Source organism: Grus americana, chromosome 7 (assembly GCF_028858705.1).
Source record: "Grus americana isolate bGruAme1 chromosome 7, bGruAme1.mat, whole genome shotgun sequence".
Taxonomy (NCBI): domain Eukaryota; kingdom Metazoa; phylum Chordata; class Aves; order Gruiformes; family Gruidae; genus Grus; species Grus americana.
Genome location: NC_072858.1, coordinates 28,223,488 through 28,231,896, shown reverse-complemented (window position 1 = coordinate 28,231,896; position 8,409 = coordinate 28,223,488). Strand labels below are relative to the sequence as shown.

Below are 8,409 nucleotides of genomic sequence, written 5' to 3'. Positions count from 1 at the left end.
GGTTTGACAAAAAGGCGATTTCCAGGGAGAGGGCTGTTTCATAAAAACCAAAACAAACAGGAAAAAATAACTCCACCCATCACATGGGCAGCCTGGGCTTTCGTTTGCGATGCATCATCTCCTGAGGGACTGGCTGCCACGGAGGCAGCAAAACCAAATCAAGGAAGTTGTAAGCGTTCAGCGTAACATCGGTTGTAAAGCCAGAAACTGATTGTTTTCACCAGGAATTCATAACACATGCAGAAAACATATTTTCCAGGCAAGGTAGGGTATTAACTCCTGTTTTGTTGCATCTAATACACATTTCCTTCAATAAAATTCTACAAAAAGTTGTGAGGAAGGATAATCTGTTCATGTTGACCTTTCCTAGTGCAAGCAGTCCTAGCTGAACGCCTCACTAAACATCTTTTTTCCTACATGCATTCTTTAAAGATGAGTGAAGTTGCTCACATGGAAGCATTTAAAGAGACAAAATAATAAAAATGAAAAATAAAAAGGTCTAGCATTTTCCAATTATTTTTTTTCTGCCAAGACACTTGTCAAAATAACATTACTGACTGAATCACACCATTATACAACTTGGGCAGGGAATAAACTTCTTTGCAGCTGTGAACAGGGTCTCAGAACCTCCTTTCCAACGCTTGCTTCCCTCATACGTATGCTTTGTAACAGGCAATTTTGAACTAAACTAATTTTGATGGATGTGTTCATGACTCTTAAAGCATACGTCCTACTCACTCACCAACTCCTTTCAGCACAAGGGCTGTTTTTTTTTCTCCACCATACAGCTTTAACATACCATCATAGCCAGTTATTGAAATACAACAGCTGTGATGGAACTAAAGAAAATAAATTCCTTTTTTTCTCCCCACCTCCCATCAAAATTTTAACTCACACCACAGAAGCCAAGGCTGCACCCATGGGAGAAAGCTAAACTTAAAGCAGTCCAAAGCAGGTGAACGCAAATATTTCAATTTAAGAATGGCTTATTGTGGTTTAGCATAAATTAGAAGTTTATTCCCAGCTATCTTAAGGCTCACTAATAAAGACATTTCTGATTAACAGGCAAAGCTAAACATCAGCACAGGTTTTGATGTAGTTAGATGCTCACTGTGCGGGCAGATGGAAAAATTAAGGTGTGCCCACAGAGTACCTCACACACAAAGGCAGCCGGGGACCACTGAGCTCTCAGCATGCTGGTAGAGCTCAGTTAACTTCCCTGGCTCATGCCAGCCGAAAGTGGCCACATCAAAGCTTTATCAGGACAGCTGTGTTAGCCAGAGTAATTTTGACTGAAACAGGTTAGGAGCCATTCAGAGGAGCTGCTGCTCCCATCCGATGAGGACACAGTGACCTCTACAACTGGTTGCTTCTTCCAGCAGGATTTGGAAAATAATGTATTTCTGCAACTTAAGTACTGTTATTTTCTCATGTGGAAAAGCCCTTTGAGTATCATGCTTAGGCTGGAAGGGATGTATGAGGAAACTTGTACTGCTGCAACCAGCCCAGTATTTATTCCAGACCCAGTTGTGGTCCCTTTGAAGTCAATTAGAATGTTCCATGGATTTAACTAAGGTCCACGTTTGGCTCACTTCTAGCCACTGAGGCTGGATAAATAGATGGATTCATAGAAGTCCCACACCTTTGACACTGCATTCATAAACAGAAAACTGGGCTAGCTATGGCAGCACATGAAATATTTTTCTGACAAGGAAACCATTGTATGGAAACCTTACTAGCTGCCATTTTCAGACAGTCAGGGAACGAGGCATTTGCTTAACATATTTCATTTCTGGAAATTTTTCCACAGTAATGATAACCTCCAAGCCCACGCTCTTTTGGAGCTTTGTCTGGAGCAAATGACTCTTCCTGCAAAAGCTCTTATGGGCAGCAAATGGTCTTGTCAGCAAAAGAAAAAGATTATCATAGTGTAGTAGCTTTGGCAGCATGTTTTATCAGTAAAAATTCACCAAGTTGCATAACACCACCATTAATGGAAAATTTTCTGTAAAAACAGATGTTTATGACTAAGTGACAGATTAGAACTTTTTAATATATTGAAAACACTTTGTAAATGGTTAGAGTGAGTTTCTTTCCCTTTCAGTGGAATAAGGGGAACTTGTTTGGAGATCCATGTGAAGCTGACGTATTAAAGCCCGAGACAAATGAAGTCTCTCATTAGAGAGATTGGTTTTGATTCAAGCTGTAGATTTGCATGAGTATCTGTGAGAATATTTATAATTTTGTTAGAGAAGGGTAGAATTTTGAACACTGGAGACCTTAAAACAGGAGAAGAGATTCCACTGAAACCAAGTCAAGAAGAAATCAAACCCCCATATTTGCCTGCGCATGTGTCTCTGATGAAAGTATGCTGTTACATCAAAATCCCAGCTTATGTGTAGTTATTGTGGTTATGAAAACAGACAAATGAAAACCTAAAAAGTGATCCAAGTGTAAGCAACATAGTATAGCCTGCTTGGAAACGTAGGCAGCCCAAAACAATAGTTTTGACTTCCACAGGCATCTTGATGGACTCTGAATTCCCAAACTGCCTCCGAGACAAGAAATAAGCACTGGGCAAAATTTTGTTAGCAACAGGAATGTTGCGATTAAGGCTTCGTTATTCATTCAACGCCACGTTCTCTGGCTGTGGGGTTCTTACCTGGTCTGCTTCTCTCACGCCTCCACAGGGAAAGGGATTCCTGGTACTCTCGGAGAGAGGGACACCCATGTCTCCACTCCTGAAGGAAGACACATATCTCCATTCTTGAAGAAGAAAGTAGATGACAGAAGGCGAGCACTTTTTTCAGAAAAGAGCAGTGAACCTTGTCCTTGCTTTTGTTCAACCTGACAAAAATCATAAAACCCACTGAATTTTACAACATCCCTGAACAAAAAACTGAGATGGTGAGAATCACAAGTACATGAAGAAATAATAATGGTTTCATGTGGACCATATATTGTAGACACATGTGTGAAGGAATTACATGGCACAGATGTAACAGTTTCTGAAATATCAAACAGGATGTCCATGTGCAATAGTAAATACTGGTCATGCTGTTGATATGTCCCTCATAAAGAAGTGGCTCATGATTAAAAAAAAAAACCACCACCACCACAAAACCCCACAAAAACAGAGGTCACCCTGTTTTGGTATATTACTATGTTCCCATTTCTGTGGCTATGTACAGTTATGTAGTCATAAGTCTCACAAATGAACATTCACAATTGAACTTGAATACTAAGAAGTCATTCTCTTGTACTTTATGCAAGGATGAAAATCTAGCTCTAGCACAGTATTTATGTAATTCCTTAACCCACTATTTCTTCCCTTTAATTCTGTATAATACCTCATATGCGGTTGGTTCAAACAAGTGACAAAGCTTAATCTGAAGAGTGCTAATTATTGTCACCCCAAACGTAAAAATATACAGTTACATTAGATACAGAAAGCATTTTCAAAAGGAGGATATGTGAATTTCTAAGTTACAGAACTAGATGTAATTTGCACATGAAATTATTGCTTCCCTTAGAGTTTATTGAAACAGAGATGTTAACAGGCCCTCCATAAAAAGCACACTTCTGCTCAGCTTCAGCAGCATTACATCTGATACTCCCATAGAGAGGTTCACAGTATAGCTCCTGCCAAAAAGGGACAAGGCCACTCTCTCCTTTCCACCCTTCGCTTCCAGCCAGGCTTTCTTTGATCCTCGTTAGATCAGCTTAGCTGTAGCATGGATTCCTACCAGGAGGGTAGATCTAAGAGCCTGAAGACTTCTGACTAGGACTCTTCTCTATATCTTTGTAACACATTTCACATCAAAAGTACATTAAAACAGTTTACTGGTAAAGTAAAAAATATGTCACAATTTGCCTGACTGCTTCTCTAGAGCAGAATGTAACTGCGGCCATTTTCCTTAAGAGTTTACAAGAGGAAAAGTATGCAGAAACATGTAACACAACATACTATATTACATATATTTATTATATGTATGTTCTATTATATACATACCTTTTAATACTGGCTTTCAGTCAGCTCAGTTTAGGAAACCTAAAGCCAGCCTGGAATTGGACCCACTCCAGCATGCAGTTCCTAAGGTAAGCACAGAAGCCATGCTGTGCAGCTGATACAGAGAGGAAAACAATGATATTTTCTCCAGTTAAAATTACAGGAAGCCTACCAGCTTCATATCTAATTTTTCTTTTTTTTTTTAGTCTTTCAGGTTTTAATATCTGATCCGGTATTTAGCCAGGATAGAGCCCCCAAACCTCATGTGTTATGTATGCGTTTTGAACTGAGGTTTACTTTTACTCATATGAACATCTGTCATTCTCGATTTCAAATAGGAGTTCAGTAGGATTTCAAACCAAGTGTATATGGAGAGTCATGCCACAGCCAGGGTAAGACAGCAGCAAATGAGACCTAGAATCCTTGGTGTCAGGATAGGTGTGAGTTTGCATATCATCTCAAGTATAGTCGTACTGCTTTCTGACATTGTGCCAATATTGACTCAGTACCAATTCAAACAGAGAAGTCTTTGTGGGAGAGCCCACAAAATCACAGCAGCATTTCCTGCAAGCACTGCATGTTCCTAGTGCCTCTTCCAAACTTCAGCTCCAACTTCGGACTTTTCCAAGTGGATTTGTGCCATAACAGCACACAAATCAGAACCGAGTGATGGAAACTAGTATGTTAATTCAATAAAACATCCGTGCCCCTGATGTCACAGGTGCTGTCTTCTTCCTTTTTCCATATCCATTTTTCAGCATTTCATTTCCATCACTAAAATATTCCATTGGTGAAAATTCAAAGATAAAATACCTGAGAGTTTACACACTAAAAACAAGCAGAAACTACAAAAAAAAAATTCTGCAAGTATTGTAACACTGTCTTTCAGGCAGCCTAGGAACCTAGCATACCAGCCAGCCTGTGGTACGTTTTTGGGAGTGCTAGCCTGGAATCTGAGTGGTCCAGGTTACCCCACAGGCTTCCTGCTTACACTTGATCAGGTTCAGATCCTCTGAAGATACACGTACATACAGCCTATGGTAATTTTGAGCCCTGAGGAACTGATACACATCCTATGCCAACGCTCCCTCATGAGAAAGGGAATTCTCACGGTCATTCTGGGTTATAGTTCACTTTTTTACAGTCCTGTTAGTTGATGGAGATTTTGTCTCCCAAATGCTTTCACTCTCTTTTAGCCAACAAAAAGCATTAATTTTCCTTCCTCAGTTTTGTTACAACTCCTCAGCATTCCTTAGGTTTTGTTGTGGTTTAACCCAGCCAGCAGGTAAAACCACCCCACAGTCGTTCACTCACTCCCCTCCCACAGTGGGATGGGGGGAGAGAATCGGGCGGGGGGGAAAGTTAAAACTCATGGGTTGAGATAAAGACAGTTTAATAGGACAGAAAAGGAAGATAATAATAATAATGACAGAATATACAAAACAAGTGATTGCTCATCACCCACAGACCACCGATGCCCAGCTAGCTTCCAGGTCACAGTCTAAACCCCTGGCCAGCTTCCCCCTAGTTATATACTGAGCATGACATCATATGGTATGGAATATCCCACTGGCCAGTTGGGGTCAGCTGTCCTGCCTGTGTCCCCTTCCCAGCTTCTTGTGCACCCCCAGCCTCCTCACTGGCAGGGCAGTGTGAGAAGCTGGAAAGTTCTTGACACAGTATAAACATTGCCTAGCAACAACCAAAACATCAGTGTGTTATCAACGTTATTCTCATCCTAAACCCAAAACACAGCATTATACCCACTACTAGGAAGAAAATTAACTCTATCCCAGCTGAAACCTGGACAGGTTTTATGCTTACTTTTTTTGCATGTGGTTTCCAAATCATGCAGTTTGCAACTCTTCTATTCACCTGTTTTCCTTCTTCATAACTGGGCCTTCAGTTAAACCAGATCCCTGCAAGACAATATCATGTACTTGTATTTCTTTCCCCTGCTTGTTCCTCTACAGGTTCTTTGTACTCCTAGTGTATCAGGCTTGATGATATTTAAGAGGTGGCATTACCCTTGATCTGTATTACACTCCTGACAAAATTTTACTGCTTAAAATCCATTGCTTGGAGGCAAGCTTAGCTGAACTGATTTCTGCAGTCCAGCTTCATTTTTCCAGTGCGTTCGTGTTGCAATGGGAGACAGCAATGTTTAATGACTCTGCATTGCTCCTAGTCTGGAATATATGTGATACAGCCTACGGCTTGACTTGATGTATGCTGAGGAATGCAATAATACAGCCATTTCACAAACTGAACCAGAAGTTGTGATGGACTGTACAGACTGTGTTATCAAAGGGCATCTACCTTAGACCTGTGTAGGTCTTTAGTACACAGGATTTTTGCTGAAACAATTTTCTTGCACATATTTTGCATTTTTCCCCAAATAATCATGCTGTGAGCTTTGATCTGTGGGGCTGTCTATCCGAACACCTTGCACTGTTACAAAATTAATTCCAATTAAGATAAGAGCTAATTCTATGCTCCAGGCTATACAAGTTATGGAGTGTTGAGCGTGCATTTGCATGTAAACCATTACCATTCACATGCAGCAGAATATAGTCTTGAAATAAACAGTTTCATCAAGGAGTAACAGATGGAAGGGCTTTAGTTTCCATTTTGTATTAACACAAACTTGTCATTAAACTCCAAAAGCATTACAATTGAGCAGTGCTGTGTTTTACTGCTTAGTGGACATAACCCAGCTTACTTTGGTGGGCTGGCACCTTGCAACACACACTCATAGAAGTCACTAGTTCAGCCCTTAGTGGGTCAGATTTTCTACAGTTTGTTTAGGTCTTCTGCTTTGGGTTGCATCTTGTACAAAATTGAATTCTGAACTCCAATTAACATCTAATTCCAAGTAATAGATAACAGGAAAAGGAGCTCACAGAAACAGACTGAGCTGGCCCTGGCACGCACGCTCCACCTACACCTGCAGAGTTTAAGCTCCCAATATGGGAAAATAGATAAATATTTGCTAGTATTTTTAAGTACTTCCGAATGCAATTCAGTTGGGTGACTGGGAAACCCATCTGAATGGCTTCTAGATCAGCCATTTATCCCCATGTGCCAACTGCGGCAGTTTGTAATACCATTTTGAATTCTTCATTGTAAATTACTTTCCAGCCCCACAAAATTTCTGGGTGGAACTTCATATGACAAACACAGATACCTTCCTTCCCGCCCCCCCCCCCCCCATCTCCAGGAGATGGAGAGTGAAGCAACTCAGGCAATCTGACACTCAGCAGTATCACAGAGAGTTTTCAAATCAGGTCAATAGTTGAGCAGAGGATTTCCTCCTCTTGGGAAGAAGAAAAGCAAGGTTCTCCGATAAGTTCACAGGAAGCTGAAGAGACTTACCCAACCGTATACTGTATTTCAACAGCACATTTCAAAACATGTCCTTAGCATTTTCAGTTGAAGACTATTTGGTTTGCAGCAGAATTTCTGAGAAAATATAAACCAAATACAAGTGAAGACAGGTTTTTCTAGCACTTCCTGTACTCCATTATAGCTGGCACAGGGCAGGAGGTTGGTACTAAGCTGGCAGCAGGTAACCCCAGCCACGGTTCCCTATAAGCTGTATTAGATTCATGCTCTTTACTACTGGTCCTTCAGTTATTTTAAATAGCAAGGTATTGCACTCCTTTTCATATTACTCAAGCAGCACCATTTTCTTTGGGATTTTCCATACTGCAAACACAGGTTAAAATATTAAGCAAAGACTTTCATTATAACTTTTATGTAAACTGAGAAAACATGAGCTGTTACAAGTACCTTAACCTAGGATATCAGAGACTTGACAATCCTTGTGTTTACAGACATCATATTCCATATTTCTAGTGGTTTAGAAGAAAAAGGTTATTACCCACAAATATTAACAAATTACTAGCAAAAGGAAAAGCGCCAATGTTTCGTGAAGTCATGCAAGTGACCTTTTGTCCTGTTAACTGACCTTGATTTCCATATGTCACAGGTGAATTATTAAGATAAGTCATCATTGTGGGGTTAACCAAAAGGTTTTATTACACAATGATCGAATTATCATTAAATTATTAAACAATAATTAAATGGTGATCAAACACTCTACTACTTACTACACTTCTAATAATTAAGCTAGTTTGTATACAATGTGCTTTAGATCTAATATAAAACATTGCTTACCTCGCTGTAGATATCAGATGCCATGCAAGGGGTCTCTCGACCTCACGGAGCAGCCCCAAGAGGCATCCCTGCTTAAGGGGAGATCACCGCCGTGCAGCGGGCCCGCTGCCATGAGGAGAGCTCAACAGGCTCTGCGGCCAACAGCTATTTGTAACGTGAAGTGATTGACTCGTAGCCAATCTCCCCTTTGGTGTACGTGCAGGTGTGCCTCTGTAGCAGCT

The 8,409-nt window shown here is 40.5% G+C and overlaps 1 long non-coding RNA gene across 1 annotated transcript; it reads right to left on the bottom strand.

The window, feature by feature from the left end:
- Positions 1-2,679: 2,679 nt before the first annotated feature.
- Positions 2,680-7,659, bottom strand: LOC129208825 (uncharacterized). Its single transcript, XR_008577896.1, has 4 exons — positions 7,385-7,659; positions 5,834-5,928; positions 4,013-4,124; positions 2,680-2,847 (listed from the first exon to the last, which is right to left on the bottom strand). It is a non-coding gene; the product is annotated as an uncharacterized LOC129208825 (long non-coding RNA).
- Positions 7,660-8,409: the final 750 nt, after the last annotated feature.